Genomic DNA, 26100 nt, shown 5'->3' with positions numbered 1-26100 from the left:
ATTGTAACATTTTTTATAAATACAGAGCAAAAGCGTTGGAGTCAGGACACAGCCTTGGTGCACACCCCTGTTATCAGGGATTGGGTCGGTAAGCTGACCTTGGGGGACCTATATCCCTAAGGGGTTGCCACAGTTTCTGCCTAGGAACTAGGTCAAATGCTGTCTTAAGATCTATGAAAGCAACATACAAACAACCCTTTCCAATTGTCACTGTTTTCCAAGAAAGTAAAAGGAAGCGGAACACCTTATCAACGGTCCCATTTTTTCCTCTCTAAAATGTGCATGGTATGGGGCTAGGACTTTATTGTCACTAACCCATGCCTGTATTTTGTACAAGAGTGCCCTGCTAAAAATGTTCTGAATTAAGTCAATTCAACTAATTGGCCTATAATTGCAAGGGTGGGACTTTTTTAAACAGTGGAATGAAATGAAAATAGCATTTACATAGCGCATGGCTACCCGGGAGCATCCCAGTGCTGGAGCTGTAACTGGAGCAAACGAGTACCTAGGGGAAAAGCCAGGTTTTTAACTGTTTCTGGAATGCAAAATGGTTTAATTCCCTACGCAGATGCAAAGGTAGGGAGTTCCAGAGTCTGGCGGGGTTATACGAAAAAAGCCGGCCACCACTTCTGGCCTTCTTAATCCTAGGGACCGCCACCAGGTTTAGATCATCAGAATTGAGCTGTCTGTGCGCCTTATAGGGAGCGAATCAAGTCATTATTAATCTGTGGACCACTCCCTCTCAGAGACTTATGGGTGATGCAGAGGGCCTTAAAGTTGCTTCTTTCCTGTACTGGGAGCCAATAGAGAGAGTGCAGCGCAGGCCTTGACAAACAATGATTTGTAATTCCCATAAGCAGCCTTGCTGCACAGTTCTGTACAATCTGCAGTTTCGCGACTATTGAGATCGAGGCACCTAAATAACGGGCATTCCCAAAAGCTATTCTGGATAGAATGAGTGCCTGGATCAGCAGCTTTTTGGTTTGGAAGGGAAGCATTCTGAGCAGGCCATAGCAGGAAGCAGCAGCCTTCCTAGCATGAGCTTTGAAGCTGAGGTCCTGATCTAGCCAAACGCCCAGACTTTTTAGCTTGGTTTTAGGGGCCGTAACCGAGCCCATGCAGGCTGGCCACATAGTGCTTGCTTTAAAACTTAGAGGGCTGCCAAGGATCATGAGCTCGGTTTTATCGCCGTTTAATTTTAGATGTGACAGACTCATCCACTTTGCTACATCCTTGAGGCAGGAGTGGAGGTCATTGGAGATCTGGTCAGCATGGTTTAGGGCAATGACCAGTTGGGTGTCATCGCATATGTTACTATATGGATCCCGAAGGGGGATACAATATCTGCCAACTGAGCCATATAGACATTAAAAATTGTGGGGCTTAATGATGAGCCCTGAGTGATACCACACTGTAGAGGGATAGGTTTTGAGGTGGTTTCGCCTTCAAATACCTGGAAGAATCTTTCTTCTAAAAAAGATTGCAGCCATAATAAGGTTGAGCCAGTCACCCCTAGATTCTTAAGACGGTGGACCAGGATTCAATGGTTCACGTATCGAAGGCTGCGCTCAAATCGAGGAGAATTATGGCTTATGAGCCTCCTGAGTCCAGAATCTTTCTGTTTTCCACCACCACTGCTAGCAGAGCAGTTTTGGTACCTTGACATGGGCAAAAGCCTGTTTGAGAGAGGTGGAGAAGATCATGAGATTCATGAAACGAGGAAAGCGCGAGGTTAACATATCTTTCCGCAATCTTGCTAATTCCAGGAAGGAGGGAAATGGGGCAATAATTGCCCAGTTCGACAGGGTCCAGGTTGGGCTTTTTCAGTAACTCTTTCACCATTGCCCTTTTCCACTTTGGTGGACTTGTACCCGTGGAAAGTGAGGCATTGATCAGGTCAATGATAGTGGGGGCGACTGTCTCCGCTACCTGTTTCATGATGTTAATTGGAGCTGGGTCTAATGGTGACCCACGTCTGATCGATGTCAGAATGGCTTGAAATGATTTGTGGCTCATTGGGGAGAAGGCCTCCAAGGAGTGTTTATGTTTATGCAGGCCGGAATCCCTCAGCTCGGTTATCATGTCACTATCCTTTGAGGGGATGCACTGAAGAATATTTTGGACTTTAGTAGAGAAATACTCAGCATGTTCATTACAGCGGTGACCTGACGTGTCTGGTATAGCTGGATTGGGGGGGGGGGGGGCTTTTGAGCAAATTGTTTGCAATGTGAAAGGTTTCTCTTGGAGAGTTGGCGGCTAACGGGATCTTTTCCTCATAGTAGGAGGCCTGAGCGTTCTAATTGCAGCCCTGTACTCCAGTTTCTTATTGGGGAGAAATCTTTCCTCCAGACTCTTTCCGTCTTTTTGCATTGCTGCTTTAAAGTTACGTAGTTTAGGGGAGAACCAGGCGGACTTGTTGGGTGCATCTTTCCTATGGATCAATTGTTTGGGAAGCACTAAATTGAGTGATCACTCTATCCAGTCGCAGAATCTTTCATTAGCCGAGACTGGATTGGGGTCAGGGTTAAGCTTGGTCTTTTTGAGTTCTTGAACCCACCTGTCTAGGGGAAGTTTAGACCAGGGACAAATAAGGGTTTGTGTTGGGTGAACATGAAGTGTAGTGGTTAATGGAGACCAGAGGCAGGGGATCAGAAAATAGTCCGACAATGGAAGGGGAATGGGTTCCTTCCCTTTAAAATCCCCAAGTTAGAAAAGATAGGGTCAAGGAGATGCCCTTTGACATGGGTTGCATGCAGGACCTTCTGTAACAGCTGAAAAGCTGTGAGATCTCGGGCTAATTCTGTTGCAATCAGAGCAGAGGGGTCATCAAAATGCAAGTTAAAATCTCCTAAGAGAGTAAAATTAGCAGCAATGCTGGCAAGATTGACAACTGTTTCTAATATAGATTTACTAAGTTGTCCAATTGACCCAGGAGGGTGATAGATTAAAATCTCTAAAAAAGAAAGGGTGGGGGTAAATTCTATTGAGAAATGAACATTCTCAGAGTCTAATAACGGGCTGCCAAACAGGCGGCAGATCAGACGGTCTTTGTAAATGGCAGCGATACCACCTCCCTTTCCTAACGTTCTCTCCATCCTCTGAACTAAATATCCCGGGGGAAGCGCTTGCACAATATCAGGCTCCGAACAGGAATTGAGCCAGGTTTCTGTAAGAAACATGACTTCTGGGTCTAAGTCTTTTAGGAGAATCAAAAAATCTACTGTGTGCTTAGGTAGGGATCTACAATTTAGCAGGAATCATTTGTATAATTTTCGTGGGGGGGAGAGACAGAGGATGGAGAAAATTGAAACTGACTGTGTAGGCACCCATATTGAGGCACGTTGAGCGAGATAGAGAGGGTACATTTTGGCCCTGGCACTCTGTTTAAATGTTTAATCTGCGAGCTAGTAAAGTGGAAAGGGTCTGAAAGAGAAGAAACGGGGGTTCTGGCCCCTGGGCCCATTCGGGCATGACGGGCACAGACGGGCCTGCCTTTGGCGCGGCAGCGGCACGTCCGCTGCTCGGTCACGTCATCTGGCATCTTTATGGACGTCAGACGTGCATCGGGTTCCAGCCACTAGAGCACTGACCCTGCGGCTACTTAAAGTGTGAGTGCGGGGATGCCCCACTACCCCTGAGCTTTCAACAAAGCTCCCCCGGACAACAGCACAATGAAAATGTTTACCAACAGTTTAAAACATGTTTAAAATGAATTAGCAGTAAAAGTAAAACAATCAGGCTTTCTGCAAAGGCTCTGAATTACATCCAGTTACGTCTCCATGATCTATGGATGGGGGCACCATCAACTATGGCATTAAATAATGCATGCATGTATTGTGTCTAACCTAGGGCATCCCAAAGAAAAAGATCACCAGGTATCTCATCGGGTCCCAGTGGTTTTGACTGGACTATTGTACTAATTGCAATCGATATGCCTTTTAAAGTGAAGAAAACCTCATTGGTTTGGGAATACCTTCTAGGTTGTACAGCCAAAGCGTTTAGAGCTTCATGGTCAGTATACAGAGTAGAAAAGTGGGTATACCAATTAGAAGGAGAAATATGATTTTCCGGTCCTAAAGGTCCTGACTGGTTACCTCACACATTCTAAAAGAGACACGTTATTCATAGATTCCTTACCTTAGAATATCCCTAGGCATCAGACTGGATCCGGAAAGCTTTCATCAGCAGTACCCCTGCACGTCAATAGGCGTCGTCGTTCGGCTCCGCATGCGTCGTTGGCGTCGTATTTGCCAAGATGACGTCACTGAAGCTACTTAGACGCGCCCACGTGCGCTGACGTCAGTTCTTTCTTTTTCCGCACCAGCAAGAGCAGATCCGGAGAGAGCGGTACCCCGTCACTTGTTGACTAAGTACATTTTTGCTATTATTTGTAAGTACACTGTACCCCTGGTGCATAGGGATGCCTGGTTTCAAGCTTTGCGAGACCTGTCCGCGCACGATGTCGCTGACGGACCCGCACTGTGAGTGTCTCATCTGCCTGGGGTGTGACCACGACACAGAGTCACGCCCCAGATCGGCTTGGGCTTCAAAAAGGCAATGGCACTACCACGCAGCGGAGCATTTCAAGCTGTTTGACACCTGCATGCGGCAACAACTATTTTAAGCTCCTCTTTTCTAGCAGCTGACGGGGGAAACTTTAAAAACGTCATTCTATTTTTTAACCATTGGGGGAATTGTTGTGAAGACTCTCTGTATTAACTGCTTTTAGTATCTCTCGAATTGCGCACATTTGCACTTACTGGCAGTCCTGTCTTTTGCCTCGAGATCTCCCTGGTCCACCGCAGCCATTAACGGGCTGTTTGTGTGGAGGGAGATCCCGGGGGACTCACTTCCGGGAGGCCACGCTGCAGATCGGCTTCGGCTTCAAAAAGGCAATGGCGCTAGCGCGCAGCGGGCACATCAAAGGCAAGCAAGTCTGCGCCCCTGTCCGTGGCTGAACGGGGCCAGGGGCCACAGACTATGCCCGTATTCTTACTTATGCCTCAACTGACCTGAAACTTCTGCAGGGGAACTGGCCTTTAGCCCCTGAAATCTGCACCATTCTAGATAAGGCAGGGATCTTAACATTCAGGGACACCTATCTAGTATCGCCTTACATAATCAGTAGTGGAGTAAGTTCCATTATCAAAGAGCCCCTTCCACCCACAGTTCCTCCCATGGAACTTAATACAAAGGGATTAAAAATGTGTTACCTCAATACCCGCCCCTGGTAAAACATCAGCTGGAAATGTTTCAGCTCATTGATTCAGCGAGACCGGATATCCTACTTTTATCTGAAACATGGCTCACCACCGAAACTGTCCCCGATGTTTAAGCAGCAATACTTGAAAATTATAACATTCTTCAGACTAACAGACCTCCGGGAAAAGCCGGAGGTGGGGTGGCTGCTATCATCCATCAGAATCTACAGTTTACTACATTAGGGATTGTAGGTATCCCTTCTGTAGACAGTCTTAGACTTAAATTTGAATCTCCATAATCCTCGTTCATCTGTGCTTTATTTTATCGACCCCCTAATCGCATGCCGACTTTTCCTCAACTATTAAGCAATATGGTCTCCCATCTAGCTATAAATCATGCCAGACACCTAATAATTGGAGATTTCAATTACTGGCCAAATGGCGCAAGAGAGAGCGTGAACTCCATGGAATTCACCGATCTCCTAACTGCAATGAATTGCACTCAGCATGTGAAGACTGCCTCTCATATAAAGGGGCACTCCTTAGACCAAGTATGGACTTCCAACTTGGATCTATCTAAATTTACTATCTTACCTTGCACTTGGTCGGATCACCATCTTATTACCTTTGTTATATCTATTAATACACCTAGGAAAAATGCTCAGATCAAAAATAATCTGGCGAGAAATTGGAATCACGCTAATATGGGTGAATTTTGCTCCATACTCACAGCCACAGCCCCAACCTCGGTAGATTCCCTGCATACCCAGGCAGCAGACATTACAACCTGGCTTGAATCTGCTAGGAATCATATTGCCCCATTCAAGAAAATAAAGACTATGCAACCCCATGATGCCAAACGTTGGTTCTCTAACGAGCTAAAATTAAAAAAAACTTGCATTACGGCAAGCCGAACGTAGGTGGAGACATGATTACTCCTTGGATAAAAGAGCCTTTTACGTCTCCTCGCTCAAAGATTATAAAAATGCAATTCTCCAGACAAAAGCGGATTACTTTTCTGCAAAGATCGTTAACTCAGCAGATAAGTCTAAAGAAATCTTTTCTATAGTTAATGAACTTACCAATCCAGACAGGGTTATAGCTAAACCTGCCCCCATGCAATCTCTATGTGACTCTCTCAATTCCTATTTCATTGACAAAATTACCCTGATTAAACTAGCATTCCGCCAGCTTCCTCTGTTAGTGCCCCTTTACCTCCCGGTAAAAATACACCTGTATTTAACCAAATCCCCCCTATTTCATAGGAAATCTTCTTGGGTCTTTTAAAAAAAGTCAGCTCTGGCTCTCCCACTGACTGCTGCTCTCCTCACATCCTCCGCGAAGCTTTCCATGCTTGCCCCAACTCCCCTTTATCACTACTCAACAACTCGCTAAAATCTGGTATTGTCCCCAACACTTTTGAAAGTGCTGAGATTATCCCAATTCTGAAAAAAACAAATTCGGATCCATCGGTGCTTAGTAACTGCCGGCCCATCTCTCTGCTGCCCTATCTTGGGAAAATCCTAGAAGCTCATGTGGCAAACTGCCTGAGCTACTTTATCGAACAATCTCACTTCTCGGATCCCCATCAGGCTGGATTTAGGCCGGCACACTCAACAGAGTCTGTCATCCTCGCAGTCATGGATGAACTTAGAGGAGGGATGGACAGAGGGCTCTCCCAGGCCCTGGTACTCCTTGATCTGTCAGATGCTTTTGACACGGTCGACCATGATATTCTGATCGACTGTGTCAGTAATGCTGGAGTCCAGGGCATGGCTTTGAGATGGATTTCCTCCTTTCTCACAAATCGGTTCCTAGCGGTTCTCATGGCGAACTTTTCATCCCAGAAAATAAAATTGACATCTGGGGTCCCTCAGGGGTCCTGCCTCTCGCCCTTGCTGTTCAATCTATACTTCTTCCCCCTGATCTGGTCTCTGCGTGAGAAAAAGGTTGTCACATTTAATTACGCCGACGACCTTCAGTTGGTATTTGATATCAGTCCTACTATCCCCTCTGCGCTCTATTTCCAATTCACATTAAGTTTCATCAGCGCCTGGATGAATGACAACCAACTGAAATTAAACCCCGACAAAACTGAGCTCATCCTCACAGGGGGATCAGCTTATCCTTGGAATACCAATTTTTGGCCCCCTACTCTAGGAAGTCCCCCACTACCTGCAATGTCCGTTAAGAACTTAGGGATCATGATTAGTAACGATCTCTCCATGAAGGCTTAGATAAGTGCAGTGGTTTCAGCATGCTTCTTTCAACTCCGCAGAATCAGGAAGATCAGTATATTCTTAACCACTGAGGCCCTAACCTTGACTGTCCTTGCCTTGGTAACATCGCGTATTGATTACACCAACTCCCTTTACGTTGGTATCCCCGCATATCAACTACAACATTTGCAACTGGTGCAAAATCCCGCAGCCAGACTCATCACCCACCAGCCTCTACGAAACCACATTAAACCCCTATTGAAGAGCCTTCCCTGGCTCCTGGTTGCTAAACGTTGTGCCTTCAAACTGGGATGCACCACATTCAAAGCCTTAATGGGGAATGGCCCTGCCTTCCTCTCCTCCAGAGTTCAGCGCTATATCCCTTCCCGAGAACTGCGCTCCTCGAATCTTAAATTGCTGACCACCCCCGCATTTAAACGTAAGAAACACGGTGGGCTTGGATTCGCGGTACTGGCTCCACAGCTCTGTAATTCGCTCCCAGTGGAAATTAGGCTCACTGCCTGTTATTCACAGTTCCGGAAACTACTTAATGCCTTTGTGTTCACTCAGGCATATCTGTAAGTTAAATGCATCACTGTCGCAGCTCCTCTCTTGCTCTTCAGCACCATGAAACCGTTTGGTGTGCGTGCGCTATATAAGTTAATTTAACATAACATAACACAATCGTGTTCCCACTGCCGGGCTATGGCCCCGAAAACTTTGCTGGATCAGTCTCAAAAGTGGCTGGAGGCCCGGGAGTCGGCCCCATGTCGTTCCAGGCCCCGGTCCCATGGGAGGTCGAGGACCCGGTCTTAGAGCAAGCACCATCATTCGAAGTCTTCGAACTTGGAGTCAGGTAAGGCGAAGCACAACAAGTCAAGGAAATGTTGCCGCTCTTCGTCCTCCCCTCGCCGGTCACGGGACACTGCTGAGAGGGCAGGTGGCATTGCCTTGCGGCTCCAAAGGAGCCTGAGCAGTTACCATTGGCTTACCCACCTTTCCCGGGTCCATTGGCGACTCCGGCCGAATTGCAAGAGTTCGTGTCTGCAATAGCACGTATCTTCCGCCCATGCGGCCCTGTCGGTATGCCTTCGGGCCCCGCGGGACCCACTGTTCTGCATTCCTCGACATCGCCGGCTCCGGCCCCGACGTCGTTGACGCCTAGTTGCCTCCATGGCTCCGGCCGTGGCTCCCCGTTCTTGCAGGTGGAACCTGTACAGCCCCCACTGACATCAACGTCGCTGGCTGCCCCTGGCGGACGACGCCGGCATCAACTTCTTTTCCGACCTCGGCATGGTGCCGGAGGGATGTCTCCCGACGCCGATGGGGGACTTTTACCCTTTTATTCATCCACGTCCTCGTCCACTTGTGGAGGAAGGAGAGGTCTGAGAGGGGTTTAAAGACCCTCTCGCAGCACAGTGCAAGTCTGTCCCAACTGGGTTGAGGAGGCGGAGGCCTGTGTCCCGGATTACTCTCCATTACATAGAAGGGTAGACCCAAAGGTACTGGTACCTGGGTATTCAATGTTGCAGGGAAGAGGTTCCCAGTATGTACACGTATAGAGAACACAAAACATTATTTGTGCTGTTCTACGTGAAAACAATTACACATTTAATGAAAGATGTTATTTATTCACATCCTCATCCAAACACATATATTCAATGAATATGAACAATGTGCCTGAAGAATAGAGGGGGAAAAGGTGGGGTAGGTAAGTGGTTTTGTGAGGATTGGGGTTGAGTGAATAGTTTCAACGGTTTAATGTGGTCACAGCATGAATAGTTGACATCACATAGGCATGTTTTTAAGCCACATAAACAACATTTGGAAACCTAGCCCATATATTAAAACACAGTAACAATAATCTGTTGTTCATGGGTAGGTGAAGATATAAAAGTTGACGTTTCGACCCCCGAATAGCGTAGGTTGATTTCCACCTTACTATGGGGTCTTCCTCAGGACTAGGACTTGAAGTGGGGTGGAAGGGGGCACCTAGGGTTAATGAATTAATAATAAAAATGAAACTAGCGAAGATAAGGCATACATGGGCTGAATAATAACCAGAAAGCCGCCATAAGTGTGGGGCTGAGTCAATAAAGGAAGGTTGGGCCCATAGGCTCCTAATATCAGAGAGTGCGCTAACACCTGAAAAATAAGGTGTGCACATGAGTGGCCTCATACTGAAGGAATGCCACATACATCAAAGCTCGGGACCAATGTCCACATCAGGGCATGCTATATAGTCATGTTGTGAACTGAACAAAACAAATATTGCCATAATGAGGAACACTGGGTTTCTTTTACTGAAACCGATTCAGCGTGATTATTCAGAAACATCAAAAGTAACCAAGAGTATATTAATCAGTGAAGTACTAAAATAACCAGAGCGCCAAGCGCTAGACACACAAACATAGTTAAAATAAGTACCTGGTCAAAGGTATGCACAATTACTTAGGTGAGGGCTTGGAATCTGTATGCAAGGAAAAACATAGGGGAGTAAAAATACCATCCCAGAGAATTACTAAACTCTACTTAGGGTAAAAATAACTGTGGTCAAAGACTCACCGCTCCTCGGTGGTACAAATGATTCAAGAAAGGACAGCCCGTGCCTCAATCTGCAAAGATTAGTGAGAGATCACATTCACCACTTAGAAAACGCAGTTAGACAACTAACATCATAATGTACCAGTACCAGGAAATCCATCACAAAGCTTACCGCAGGTCCTGCCGTCAGCCCTCCAGAGTCAATCGCGGAGAGTGCAGGCAGGCCGGGGAAGGCTGCTTTTATATGCGTGTACGTTCAGCGCGTGTCCCTGCAGCTGCTAGGTGCTGACAGGGCACGGCATCACCGTGTCCCGGTTTAGAAAGGAAAGTGAAAGCAGACTATAACCAGGTGTATCCAAGCAATATCTTGCGTGAGGGGTATAAAATGAATTGGAGCCATGTGTTCTAATCCGTTTGGGCACTGCTCGATCATGTTAGCAAAATCGGGAAAATAAACCTTAATTAGGAATACAACAACCAGCCTTAAACCCGGGGTATCAAAGCAAAGCCTAGCGTTCAGGAATATTGAATTAAAATGTGCAGTGTGCCATGATCAGGTTGGGGAACGTCCATGACAACGCGGTCAAAACACCGCGCTACCATTACCACGCGTCTTTTACAACGCAAGTCGTTACCACGACTTGCGCTGGAGGGCGCTCTAGACTAAGGAATAGTAGATTTACTATTCCATTACCTTCCCTACTGTACGTAGGCTGGAGTTGGAATAGTAAATCTTACTGTTCCTAAGTCCAGCACCCTACAGCGCAAGTCGTGGTAACGACTTGCGTTGTAAAAGATGCGTTGTGATGTACCGCGATCTAAAAGACCACGTTGTAACATCATACAACCATCAGGTTGGGCACTGTTAGATCTTATTAGCAAAGGAGAGAAAGTCAGCCCCTGATGTGGATACAAAAACCAGCCTTAAACCGGGGGAATCAAGGCAATGTCTTGCGTTAGGAGTATTAAATTAAATTGAGCAGTGTTCTATCGAGGTTGGGCACTGCAAGATCGTGTTAGCAAAACCCTAATTAAAAATCAGTGAGGGTGGTGGGAAAGGACTTGTGTTGAGGAGGTATAATAGTCCTTATTGGCAACATTGAGTTCAGTCCATACCAAACGCATTTGGGATGGAATACTTGACATAATGTTCACTCATGATAATGGTACTAGAATCAAAACACAGTAATCAACCCTCATAAAGGACAATAGGGTATTGTACATAGTGGGTGTGCAGTAACCATCCTAAAAGGCAAATTGGATGCGCCAAACTTTTCAGTGGAGGGTGGTCAAATGGATAACGTAAGATGATACAATCAGCATTCGAAATGAAAACAGACTACATACAACATTAACATTTAAGACATGTACAGAATGGAAGTAGTCATAATATTGTGGATGTTCATCGTCTTATCTGTTGATCACCTGTAGAGGGACGAGAGTACACTGACACAATAATATGATCATTACTACATATGCACTGTTGATCCTACCTAGGACCCATTTTTAACTGAGACATGCTAACTGGGCATAACTGGCATCGTGTTCATTTTCTTTCCCTGAGATTCAAATTGGATCCTATATTACCTCCCCTTGGGCCCAAAGACAGTTTCTCAAGGACGACCCACTGTAAGTCATCTGGGGCATGATTGGCTGTTCTAAAGTGGTCGACCAGTAGTGCTCCCTGGACCTCACACCTTATTCTACTGTAGTGTTGCAGGATTCGTGCCTTAATCTTTTGTTGTGTTTGTCCTACGTAAATGAGCCCACACGGACACGTGATACTATAAATTACGTTGCTGGTTTTGCAATTGGTGAATGATTTGAGATCTATGTTGTGTTGTTTGTATGTGAATTGCTTGGTTTGTACAGCATTTTGCATGCCTTGCACTGTCCGCATCTAAAATGTTCTATTGTCACAGGCATTTTCCACAAGGTTTGTAATGTGGGTGATTCAGGACTGTCCAAGAAGGAACTGACCACATGGTCCCTAATACTCTTTGCCTTTTTAAAGGAGTGCATTGGGGGAGACCGTTGGTCAATGTCATCAGCAACCAAAGCCCAATGTTTATTCACAATCTTGCGGATGGCATTACTCTGTGTGCAGTATGTCGTTACGCAAATCATTCTCTCCAGACTTTTATCCTTCTTCTCCTGTATCGTGAGAAGTACTTCACGGACACTGTACCATGCCCTCTTTTCTTTGCTTTTCTGATAAGTCATCGTGGATAACCCCTCTCCAGAAGTCTTGCACTCAGATCTTCAGATTCTTTGAAATAATCCTCTTTCTTGGTGCAATTTCGGTGTATCCGCAGAAATTGACCTACCGGCAATTTGTCCCTTAGGCGACAGGGATGGTGGCTGTTGTAGCGTAGCAATGAATTGCCCTCAGCTGGTTTCTGATACAGAGTTGTGGATAATTTGTTATCTTCCTGAAAAATGGTGATATCAAGGAAATCCACCTGGTTGTTGTCAGACTTTAATGTGAACTGGATGTCTTGGCTCCCCTGGTTAAGCCAACTATGGAAGGAATCCAATTCCTCTTTGATGCCTGTCCAAAGCATCAGCACATTGTCAATGTAGCGTCGCCACCATGTGACATGGTTGTAGTAGTGGTTACTTCCATTCAGAACATGCTTCTGTTCAATGTCATCCATGGAGATGATGGCTAGGACCGGCGCGAAGGCTGCCCCCATCGCGATGCCTTTGGTCTGTAGATAAAAGCAACCTTGAAAAATGAAAACGTTTTTCATCAAAGCAATGGTCAGAAGACAAAGCAGACAAAGGCCCTTGATGTTATTCAACAGGCCCTGGACAGGCGCCCTGCACTCATGGCAGTACCTACAGAATTTATCATTGCTCTTCTGACCATAGCTATGAGGAAAAACAGACCCGCAACCGGGGTTTATATTGCTGGGGTATCTATTCTAAGGTAAGGAATCTATCACTAAGGTGTCTCTTTCAGATGCTTTCTTAAGTTTATTTTGATTGGCAGCTATTTTGTGACATTCAAGTCTATTAAAGGTATTTGCACCCAGCTTATCAGATTTAGTCCTGCCATCGGCTGCCCTAATACCAAACTCTACAGTCATGGCTTTAACTTTGAGTACTATTTGGGACCACCTCTTTACAGGTTTAAGATCCAGTAACGAGACCATCCACTGCATCTCTTCCTCTTGCACTTCAATCATCCCCCCCTATCAAGCGGTTTAAATGTAATGTTGAAGTCTCCTGCTATATTAGGAAGGGAGTAGGGTTTCTCTGGCCCAGAAGCTCCTTTAATTTTGTGATGGTCGCTGAGGGTCTGCCCCACCTGGTGCCTCTCACATATACATTATAGATGTCAATGGTATTACCTGTGTAGCCTTTAAGACGAATTTCCATGATGTCTGGAGAATAAGAGGGTAGTTGTGATATACTACAACAAAGGCTAAGCTTAGCCCATATAAGTAACCCCCTGCTGGGAGTCCCCTTTTATTTTGGTTTGCCATGGAAAATAACTAGCATAGCCTGCCTTGTGTGCTGGAACTGTGCTCCAGTTCTCTTGGAATAAACATATATCAATCTTCTCAATAAACTAATTTTAATGCGGAAGAGACCATTTTCTCTTGACCCCTGCCACATTCTATGAGACCATCAAGACTTGTGATGTTATTTCCTTTTGGATTGGATCTTTGGGGCTTTGTATTATGTCATTCTTTGCAATGTTACCTTCTGAGATACAGTCTCTATCTGGTTTGTTCGTTGTCAGAATTATCGGAGTAGTCCTGACTGAACCCTGATGCACCTGTTTACTCCTTTTACCTGGGAAGGGACTACCTGCTCCTAATAACCCAGAAGTATATAAGGAGGACACAATTGGCATACAGGCTTTTAACGGTATTTCAAAATTGGTACTGGTGTGATTACCAACAGCCTAGCCACTTTGCGACGGAAGTCAATCATTTTACCCCAAGGATGACTCAAGTGCCAATCCATTCGTGTGGCTATGTGCTACTTGGAAATTAATGAATGAATGAATAAAGGCATTTCTATAGCGCACAGCTACTCAAAAGTGTGTCCCGGCACATCAAAGGCCCCTGGAGTAGACCTCCACTACCGGCTACACTTGAAAGAGAGGGGAAAAGGGGACAGCAGAAAGTGGGGGCGGAGTACTTATTGGTTAGAAAACAGAGTTTTGTGACACTTCCTGGAAGTAGCTAAATCTGTCACCGCTCTCAGTGAAGCGGGCAGCGCATTCCAGTCCTGAGCACCAATGAACCCAAATGAGGAGCCCCCAGCCCGGACACGGGAATATCTAGGGACCGTGGCTAGATTCATTGAGGAAAATCTCAGAGTCCTGGAAGGAACGTAGTGTGCAATCCTTCTGCAAAGGTACTTGGCCCACATACCATGAAAGGCTTTAAAGAATAGCACCATAGCTTTAAATCTGATTCTATTCTTTACCGGGAGCCAATGGAGTGCTCTGAGATGGGGGGACATATGAGTCCTAGCTTTAAGCCTGAGGATGGCTCTCGAGCCTGCATTTTGTGCCACCTGCAGACGCTTGAGAAGATATTCTGGAAGGCCGTGGTAGAGTACATTGACATAGTCCAGTCTTGATGTAATCAGTGCATGGACAACGGAACTCCTGTTGTCTAAAGTCAGGAGTGGAAGGAGCTTCCTCAGCATCCTGAGGAGGCCTAAGCACGTTCCCACCTCCGATTGGACCTGGGATTTCATAGATAGATGATTATCTATCAAGACGCCCATATTCTTTACCTTTTGTTGTGCAGCGTGCAGTGGCAACATATCTTCTGGCCACCAATGTCTCCAGTCATCTGGCTGTTGAGTGGCCAAAAAGATAATTTCCGACTTTTCCAGATTGCATTAAAGCTGGTTCGAACTTAGCCATGCAAACACTTTTGAGAGGCAAATTTTAATCTTGGATCCCTCGGGGCTTTACCCTTTGTCACAGGAGAAAAGGAGCTGAGTATCGTCAGCGTATGAGATGATTTTCGCTCCAAATGTCTCTGCAAGGACAGCTAAAGGAGACATGAAAATTAAAAAATGTGGGTCTTCAGTTGTTGGACTGCGTCTAAATGGTATAGCAGAAGGTGCTTGTATATGCTCTAATGGGTCCATCTCAGCATTGTAGTAAGCATCACATGTAGGATGAGGGCATTTTATCACCAGCCTTAAGACTGATTGTTAGAAACGGGTAGCGTGGTGCAGAGCGGGCGGGCCAAACTCCGGAGGAAATGGGCAAAGCATCCGCGCAGCACACACAGGCGACACACAAGGCACACTTCAAAAAGAGACTCCATACCAGGTTAGGTGAAAAACAGTATGTGTATTGTAAAATAAACACATCAGAAGGAAATCGCAGGTGCAGATAGACTGTGCCAGCCGGCACTAGGTAATGATTTACAAGGGGACTATTTACAGGGCAGTGCCAATCGGGCCGCTGCCAGAACCATCGCTCGTACAGTTAGGGTAAATGCAAGGGTGAAGAATAAAGGTAAAGTCCATCACTACATGTATAACAGCCAGGACCTTCTGGCTAGGTCATGACCTGGGCGACCTTGTTAAAAGTATCAGGCCTAAACATAAGGCATCCTCATTAGCATGAAGCATAAACAAAGGGCCTAGAATAACACGCCAGGTCAGCATATAAACATATCCTGCGCAAGCGTGGGAGATAAACATTAGGCACATGACACATGATCATGGAGGCATACACATATCTGCATAAATCATGGTAACTTCACATTAAACCTGCACATTGGCATTGGCATCATCATAAGCATAAAATCAGTAACATATGAGAGCAGACGTAATCTAAAGCATCCTATTAGGCATCTCATTCGCATAACCAACCTTCACAGTGGGCATAACCCTCAAACATCATGATAATACAGTAGGGCGAAAGTTGCATGAGGCATCTCAATATACATAAACAACATGAATAACCCATGAGGCAGGAAAGCTTTGAGGGAAAACATTAGGCATCCACCTGTGGGCATAAACATAGTAGGCATGAAGCATTAGGCATAAAAATAGAGCATCCTCACAGTAGCCTAAACCTGCGCCGGGGCCTCTCATTAGCAAGGAAACCTTAGGAGGGAAAACATCATTGCGTGACACTAGTATGAAGCATCATCAGTAGCATACTGGACACAGTAGGCCTGCCAATTATACTCTGACCCAATCCTAGGGTATAAACATATTATCATGTGGCACCTCTTTTGCAGGAACACAATAGGCCTAAAATTAGCACTGAAAACCTGAGGAAAAAGCATTAGGTATCATCCTAGATACAAATGCATTATGCAACAATATTATGCAATAAATCATATGGGGAAATAGGCCTCGCCAGCATAAACACAGTTCGCCCCAATCGGGGGCACAACACTCTGAAACTGGCCCCAGGCCAACTGGCCTCTCTCCGGGACTCAAATGCCCTATGTCCCGCAAGTCAGGGCTGGCTGCAAATACAGCAAAAGCAAATTGCGCAAAGCACTGGGGCAGAGCAGGAGTGTCTCTCACTCCTCTCTCTTTTCTTATGAGGAGTACAATGCCCCCAATATGTTGCAGCTGCCCACTGTCAACCAAGCAGGCAGGGGGGAATCCCACATGCCGGTATCTCCTCGTAGCGCTTTAGAATCCCGGCGCTACAGACGTCCGCTCCTCTTCTCCTGGGCACAGTTGTAGCTCCTTGGCAGCAAGCAGAGCACAATTGATGCGAATAAGGCACTCTGGCAGCACCCCAATGCAGCACACACGCAGGGGAATTGTAATATAGCTCATTAACAGCACAGGGTTGCAGACGTCAGCTCCTCTTCCCCTGGCACCTTGAATATAGTTCTTGAGAGGCACTAGGTCCTACTAGAAGCTTCAGGGACAGAAGATAGTGTACTCTTCTGGTAATCAGGAAAAGAGTACCCACCAGGCGCTAGAGTGCAGGCAGAGCAGCACAGTCACTTCAAATATGGCGCTCACCAGGCGCTAGATGACTCACAGTTCCCAGGGTCCCACCCGTGGGAGTAGCACCCACGCTCCTCACCTCCTTGGAGTGCAGGCAGTCAAAGTATAGCACTCACGAGGCGCTAGGGCAGCAGAGCAGGCAGGCCAGGCTGGGCAAGATCAGCAGACAGTGGGCACTCACCAGTACAGGACAGCAGCTCCTAGAAACAGTCATCTCCCATAAAGTGGCACTCCTCTGACACAGCAGTCTTCACTCCAGAAAAGGCTCCCACTGGCCCTGTGGACATCAGAGGGGTACAGATGGGCTCAGGGGCCAGCACACAGGCCCATGTGGCGGTACCTCCTGGCAGAGTGTCCCCTCTCATTCCAGCCCACCCTCAGTCTGAGCATCTCTACTGCTCTACATATACACCCCTCCTCCCACCTACCAGAAAGAGCTGGAAGCTTCTAGAAGGTCCCTGGCAGTTCCAGCCTCCCTGTCACTGAGGGAAGTGAAGAGCACCTTGTCGCTTCATACACTAGACCGCCAACCCACCTCAGGCAGGCGCCACAAGCAGACAGAAATGGCATCCATTTTAAATGTGACATTTCTGCAATGGTGAAAATAAAGGTGCGTACACCATTACACAGCATTTATTATTTTCCTCTCACACCACACATGGCATATACATTGACTACCATGGGGGAGATGTCCCCTAAAGGGGGGAGGGTTCCTAATATACCTATGTAAGGCAGAAAGCACACACACTTTCACTACTAACCAGTGCCAAAGTGTCCAACATCCTGAACCCACCAATTCCATCACAGCGAAAGGGCTAGGGGAAAGGCAAAAAGTTTCGGGATGACCCTGCAAGCAGGGCCAAGTCCAACACTGATCAATATTGAATCTGAGTTTAGCCAGGAGAGAAAAAGTCATAAGGAGCCATAGTATATCCCTGGTGATCTCATCCAGTACAAAGGAGCAACAATCATATAACCAGCCTTAGTATATGTATAGTTAAGTAAATAGGGGCCTAGGAGCAGCAGAGAAAGAACCCCTATACAACTTTCTTAATATATACATGAGGATTCCACATGGAGTTGCAGGGAGCAACCCCGGGGGGCAGGGGGAGGGGTTGCAAACCAACTATATTGTATTCTTTAGGAGTCCAGTCATGAGGGCGGAGGAGGATCCCTTGAGCAACCAGCCATAATAGAATATACGTCCTGCGGAGTCCACCCGTGAGCAACATATGAGCAGCCACTGTCTACCCATCATAGTTATGACACATGGCTATATGTAGTTGGTGATGTTCAAATCTAGCAGCAATATAGTGTCCTTTCTGGGATTATGTAATGAGAGATTACATTTATTTGTGTGTTATATAAACTACAATGATCTTTCCTAACTCAGTCCCAGCATATTCTCATATCACTCATGGCAGCATACCTTTTACCCGCAAACACCCTTGCCGCATACCCTTTCCCCTTGCATTCTGGCCAAACCTCAGTGCCACATTGGCTGTAAGTCCGGAGGTTGCCACCAACCGTTGTTGTATTGTCTAAGTTTACAGTCTAGTCTTTTGAGGAGGTGACATGTTGGTGCCCAAGAACTACATAAGAATAGATTGTATTACTGCCACAAAGCAAACAAGCCGATAGGTCATGCCACCCGACACGCCTAAGGAGCACTAAAGGCAAGCCAGTTTATGCCCATCTGTACACAAAATACTGCCAGCCACCAGAAACTCTGCGCTCATTCCCTCGGGACTTTATTGGTCTACAGAAGAGCACAACTATTGATGCTATAACTCTGATTGTTTACTTTTTCACTCAGAGGTACCCTAACATAAACAGTATCAAAACCCTTAGAATCGAAAATGTATATCATCCTCTGTAACTTTAATAGATTTTGTTCTTTACAAATGCAGAGTAGACAGTAAGATGCTACATTGAAGCAATGCTGAGTACTGCAGACCTGCACTCCGGGCATAATTTCAGCATGCCCTTTGTGACCAAGGCATAGCTTTCTGAGGATTGTACCCTACTATTTGATGATCTAGTGCCTGCCAACTATAAAATTCACAGTCAAGATAGGACAAATGTAGTTGGAGGGGCAAGTTGTAAGGAAACAGGCCATTAGTTGTGTGGTCTGCTCAAATAATGGGTCCACATTTGACCTCCTCTGGGAACCAAGCACCCTACTTCAGCGCTTGACTCCCTCAGGGTAGCGGAGCGGGGCAGCCCAAGGCCAACTCAATGGTGGTGGTGTGGGCTAGTAATCACCATTCGCTGGCACGCAATAATAACAGTCAATAAATAATTGTCCAGGCTGTGCTTTTTCTTTTGAAAAAGGAAACATACATTTTTACACACATATACACTACTCAATACTATGCAGTAATTTACAAATATGCATGAAGCTGATTGAAATACCTTTTGACAATATTGTGCAGTCACATATGATCCCCTAAAGGGGTCAAGTTCAACAAACCACATGTCAAAAACCATGATTTTAGGAGTGAATCCAAAAATCAGTATTAAACATGTGTAAATGTTAATAAAACAAAGGCATTTTATCAGCAATCCCTGTCAACGCTATTATTTCAATAAAGCATTTAAAAATATCACGTGTGCGTATGTTTCTTATATACTTTCAACCATTGAAAACGCAATTACTAAAATAATCTCTAGAGGTCTTCATGTTGTGATCACACAGCATGTGACCATAGACTTCACCCATAGAGGGTGTTGTACAGTATGTACACTCCTTTGCACACCTTTAGGCCACAATAACTACGACCACAATTTAGCCTCTAAAGGTCGCTGCACTCCCAGCTGTATAGCTGAATCTCCAGTCTGGAGAGTGCTTGATAAATGCAAGAGAATCCTGTGCTGATACTTCTTTAGGAGACAGTGCAACCGTAGGGTCTGTACTTCTGAGTCAGGGTTTGGGGATTACTGGTGGGAGATGAAACTCTTCTGCAGCTCCCAGCACCTTTTTTTCCCTTTATATTGGTGGTCCACCGTCCTCAGGCCACCACCACAGCAGTAATCAGTGAACTTTTGGAGGCCCCACAGGGCATTATGGGGTGTTCCCTTGCAGAGTGCGTAAATAATTCAATAGCAGCTCCGGCCGCTTTCTTTCTATGTGTGCTATGCGGCCTCGTGCCACGCAATGTGTCCTTTTCCTTGTTTCTTTTCTTTTCCTCGGTTGTGCCCTGCCCCACTTGGCTACCCCCATGTACAAGACAGGACAGGAGCAGCTGAGGAAGTCCACCTCTCGCTTTCACAGCAGCTTCCTGTGCGAGCAGCACTCCTCTGTCCTGCCACGGGAGCCGTCAGGTCCCATCTCCTGCTGGCACAGGCAAGGGAAGCTGGACAGGCCTGCCTCTACTTGGGGAATGCAGCCGCACTCTCTCTGCACCATGCTTGGTTCCAGGGCACAGGGATGGGATGCTGAGCCCCTCCTCCTCCAGTCATGGGGGCTGCAACAGTGTTCCCCGATTCCTCCTGGTGGAGCGGGTGCCCAGGATGGGTCCCGGCCCTCATTTCATTTCAGGGCCCGGGTATTGGGATCCCGGCTCTCTAGGTCTATAGGGAGGGGCCTCCACACACTCTCCATGCCAGAGCTCAGAATTAAAAGTTTCTTTGTGGTGACACCGGGGCTTAGGCCCACCCTGGGGGTTTGAAGTGGTGGGCAGGGAAGCCCCACATGCTCCGGGTCTCTCTGGAGGGTCAGAGGTCAAAACCTTTGTCTGCTCAGGCTTTGGGGATGAATCTCCTTCCACCTGGAGCACTTTCCACAGACCTCTTAGACTCTAAGGTGGTGAACTTTGTAGAGGGCTGGTCCTACTGGCTCCCTGAACGAGTCTTTGACCTCTGTTTCCTCTGGAGTTTCTCTCTTCCTTGGTGCAGAAGCCCAGTCTTTACCCCAACTAGTCCTCTGGGGATACAAGTGGACCAGCTTCCTTGGTTCTGGGGAGAGCCTGACTGGGCCTAGGGTCAACTGTAATCAGAGTCCTTAGGGATATCCGGGGGGGTTCCTCCTTCCAGTTGCCTGTGGCTGCCGCCTCTAGTCCCAGTGTCCAGGAGAAAACACAACTAAGAAAAAGAGCTCTCCCCATTGTGCAAGACCATTTAAGTGGAGAAGAAGGTTCCAGAAGCGAGGAACCTCTGGCCTATCCTGGAGTGCTGCATCACCTCTCCGCCCCTGTCCCAACCCTACGGCATCACCCAGCAGTCACTAGTCACATGTGCTCTGCATCAGCCTCGCTGACATCACTGCCAGGGAATTTTTCACCAAATCTTCAAAGGGTTCCCCCTCCTGTGTAGGCTACAGATGTCTGGTCTCCCTTCCTTGTACAGTTGACTTGGGCTGGCTCATACCTGGTATAGAGTGCCAGCTGATTAATTGATTGCAGATCATTCATCCCCACTCCTTTCCTCCTCAGGCGCTGAGTGACGCACTGTTAATTGCTCCCTTTTTGTGCGGAGCCCTTCGTTCCTGATGCTTCAGAGAAATGTAATTAACTTAAGGGTGCAGGGTGGCAAAAGGCCTAGGCACTGATCCTGAGCAGAGCCAGAGAAATATGACAATCCTGGATGACCCATAAGCTGTATAGACATCTTTTTGTGAACTTGCAGAATTGATTTTCCCTCAAGGTACAACACATTTGTACACAGCCAGCAAATTTAGGAGTATCTAAATAAATATGTGAAATTTCAAAATATTTAAACTAATCGAGATGATTGCCTCAAAAGTATAGATACGTCAAAACATGTATTTGTAAATAATGTTTTTTTGCCTTAGTAGGAGAAGTGTATTTATATTTCTTTGAAATATTTGTGTGGTTGCTGGTCTCTTCATTGCACCACATAGATGGTATATAGTCCCCCGGAGAAGATGAAATAACTGAGGTGAAGCAAGGATTGAGGGTGCCACATGAGTGCATAAAGGAGCTAAGCACATGTGAATGTTGTTCACACTCAAACTCCAACACGATTACAAGTGCAGCAGCAGCACAGCTTAAGCATCAGTAATCAGCTGCAAACCAATCCTGGACTCCCTTGAGAACCCAACCTAGGTAAGAAAATATGTCACCAAACACCAGCTGGGATGTTGAGAAAAGTGATCTAGCATAGTATGCCCAATATCCATTGATTCCTAAGTTGCGTAACTATAAACGGTAACAAGAAGAAGACATAGGTATATACTTTGGACAACTTTTTTGAACTATAGACAGTAGACTAGACATGATGTGCCAAAAGGGTCCTCTCCAGGTGCATAGCATGCCTGTGAAGGTGCCCTTTAACTGAAGACAATCACAACCTCAAAGGTGGTAATCCGTTTCAAAGTCTGTAATCCGTTTCAAAGTCAGACAGGCATAGAAGTAAGGAGAGGATTAGTGGTCCTGACAAAGACCAGGTCCAAAAATCTAACTCACAACGGGATGTTTAGCATCAAGGAGATAAACACACAATTTAGTTATAACCTTTTCCCAGAATTATAAATGCTCTTGTCTGTAAGGGGAGCATAGATAGATGACGGAGGGCGTAAAGAACCCCAACTTCTGGAACCTATGGAGCAACAATGAAATGTAATATGTAAGATCAACAAAAACTAAGTAAAGGTTGAAAAGCCTTAAAAAGACCAGTGGACAATGGAACGAAAAACATCCAAAGAACCAAGGAAATATCAAAGGGGGGGGGGGGGATTTAAGTTGTACCATTGAGAGACTGTACAAAGTAACTGCATAAAAGAGGGGGATTAGCATGCCACTTTGATCTAAAGGATGAGTTTCCACCAATAAGATTGTAGAAGTTAAATTCATTTAATGCAATTTTTCTATTATAGTCCCCAAACTAATAATGCAAATGTACCAAGGCAAAGGATGAATTGCATATTGGCATCTTTGGACCTTTTATTTGAAATTTGAAAACGTACCTTACCTCACTTACAACACACGTCCAATTTTTATAAAACATATAATATTGATATAATTAAAAGACTCATACATAGAATGTATGACATGATAAATTACAATGGCAACTTTATCAAATGAAAATTAAACTTATTCAATACACATTTATGTAACATTTAAAAAATATAAATACTTAGGTTCAAAACAAATCATTGAGGGAGAGAACATTAAGCGAAGGGCTCCAAAAGTTGTTCATGCCTGATATTTTAAAAATAAAGTTCTCAGAAACATACAGCGATTCAATATCATTGCAGGGCAGACATAAAGTGCATGGTTCAGATCCTGGACTGCATTTTTACTTAAATTACAAACATCAGCCCTGTTTGCTAATTCATGCCATTTTAAGGTTAAAACTTTTAAGGCAAAATATTCCTTCGAAGTAAAATCTAGCATCGTCTAACGCCATGGTCGATATTCCATTTTAAATATTATTCGGGTTTTCTCGCAATGAAAGAGGTCGTTAAATGTTTTTTCGTCTTACAAGAGTTCAAATGATGGCAGGCACGCACTTAAGTTGAGAGAAGCTTGCTTAAAAGACAATATTTTAATGGTGATTCAGACTAAGAACAAACTCATCCGTGGTTTCGGTCCAACATGCTTAAAGGAAAGTTGCAATTCGTATAGAACAGAGATTTGTTCCTCTCCCTTGCAAAGATTTCAATATGCATGACATTTCTTTTTTAAGTTTGATTTTATTGAAAATAAGAGAGAAAAGGGGGAGGGGAAGGGAGAAGAAACAGGAAGAAGGATATGGTAATAATTACAATTTAAGGAAAAGCACAGTGGATATTACAATAAAATCTCAATATTCTCATAAAAAGGGAGGAAAATCACATTAGTTATTATAATAAAAATTCATAAAAGGCAGATAAAATGAGCATGAAATAACATGAGCAAATAAGGTAAAGAAGATACAAATGCATTATGTGATAATAATGGAAATAAACAAGTAAACAAAAGGCAAATTAAATTCATGGTGGTTTACGGACTTCAACAACGTCAGGAGCCAAGGAGGAGCATGCAGGGGCAGTGGAGGAAAGATATGTTACCAAAGGAAGCCATAAAAGATCCCATTTAACAGCCAGTGAAACTGGAGAAACGAAATTGGTGTCTAACCGGTGATGGTAACAAACTGCATTCCACCAGGAACGATAAGACACGTTTGAGGCTTGTTTGCAGTGAGATGTAATCCTGTGGAAAGCAACGGCTATTAAGAGATCAAAGAGATGGTAATGGTTAGAGGACTGAGGAAGGTCAGGAGAAATGGAACCCAGAAAAACAAGAACTGGGGAGAAGGGGATCTGAAAATGGAAAATCTTTTGGATTTGGGCCCATACGGAATTCCAGAACTTGGAAATATGTGGACAATCAAAAAGCATGTGTTTGAGGTCAGCTGAGGGAAAGGGGCAAGACCAACAGGTAGAGGGTATGTCTGGAGAGAAGCGTGAGAGGGAGAGAGGGGTAAACAAGACTCTATTATAAATAAAATATAAAGTTTGGGTAGTGTTAGCAGCTCTAGAGGTCTTATGAAGTTTGGTCCAAATCTTATCACAAAGAAGAACGGACCAGTCCTGAGAAAGATCAGACTCCCATGCAACTTCAAGTTTAGATTTTGCTCGATCAGCTATGCACCGGAGAGAATTATAAAGAGAAGAGGCGGAGGGGCAAGGCTCTAGCAAGGAGGAAGTGGATTTACGGTCGGCAGGTATATCACTGGAGAATGGCAAAGACTGGAGATAAGAACCGAGGACATGTAAAAGCGAGTTATATTGAGAACGGGCACTGGAGGGTAGATGAAAGGAGGACTGTAATTCCGAGAAAGACATAGGGACGCCGAGAGTGAGCAATTGAGAAACCCAGCATAATCCACGGGAATGCCAGACTTTCCAGTAAATAGTCCGATTACGAATTTGAAGTCTAGAGTTAAACCAGATAGGTTGATCATGAGAAGATTGAAGAGAAGGGAAGGATGAAGATAAAAAGGGAAGAAGAAGCGCACGACAATGTGAGATGATAGGGGTTGGGAAGGCGAGCAGGGCAGAGCGTAAAGGATAGATTTTCACGGAAAGTGAAGGGAGAGAGAAAGGAAGATTCCATAGTCAACCATACGGGAGGATAGACGGGAGGGTCATTCGAAAGCCATTGAGTTGTGTGCTTTATAGAAAAAGCACAATGATATTGCCTAAAGTCAGGAAAGCGTACACCAGAATGAGCTTTATCTTTCCTAAGAGTAGTGAGGGCAATCCTGGGGCGCTTGTCACGCCAGAGGAATTTTAAAAGTAGCGAGTCGATCTTCCTGAAATATGAAGCAGGAATACGCATTGGAAGCATGGAAAGAGTGTAGAGAAGGAGGGGGGCGAGCATCATTTTGATAGAGTTAAGTCGGCCCCACCAGGACAAAAAGAGTGGATGCCAACGTGTAATATTCGTCTCCAGTTTTTTAGTAAGATAAGCAAAATTAAACTTGAGAGTGTCAGAAAGAGTAGGCGCGAATAAAACACCTAAATACTTAATTTTGGATGATTGCCAAGAGAAGCCAGATTGAGCGAAGTGATGTTTCTGACAGAGAGAGTTCAATGGAAGGACTTCGCATTTATCAACATTCAAGCGGTACCAGAGACTGCAGAAAAAGAGGAGACTTGTTGTAAAAAGGAAGGTAAAGAGGAGAGAGGATCGGAGCAATAAAAGAGGATATCATCCGCATATACCGAAAGTTTAACCTGTTTGGAACCAAAGTAATACCCAGATATTTTATCATCTTGACGAATTTTAGTGAGAAAAGGCTCTAAAGCCATAACAAAAAGAAGAGGGGAAAGCGGACAGCCTTGACGCACTCCCCTGTGAAGAGAAAAATAGTCTGAAGTCATTCCATTAACAAAAATGGAAGCTTGGGGATTAGAGTAGAGTAAGGAGATGAGAGAAATACATTTGGAAGAGATGCCAAACCAACAAAGGGCTTGAAACATAAAGTCCCAACCGATCCTGTCAAAGGCCTTTTCCGCATCTAAAGAGATAGCTGCGAAAGGGAGATCCAACCGAGAAGCTCTGCTGATAATATTAAGAAATACACGAGAATTGTCTGAAGAGAGACGACCTTTCACAAACCCGGATTGTTCAGGACCGAGGAGATCTGGTAAAAGGGGATCCATTCGAAGAGCGAGAATTTTAGCTAAAATTTTATAATCAGTATTGACCAGAGAGATCGGG

This window comes from Lissotriton helveticus, chromosome 3_1 (genome assembly GCF_964261635.1).
Source record: "Lissotriton helveticus chromosome 3_1, aLisHel1.1, whole genome shotgun sequence".
NCBI lineage: Eukaryota > Metazoa > Chordata > Amphibia > Caudata > Salamandridae > Lissotriton > Lissotriton helveticus.
This window is presented reverse-complemented; position numbering follows the sequence as displayed.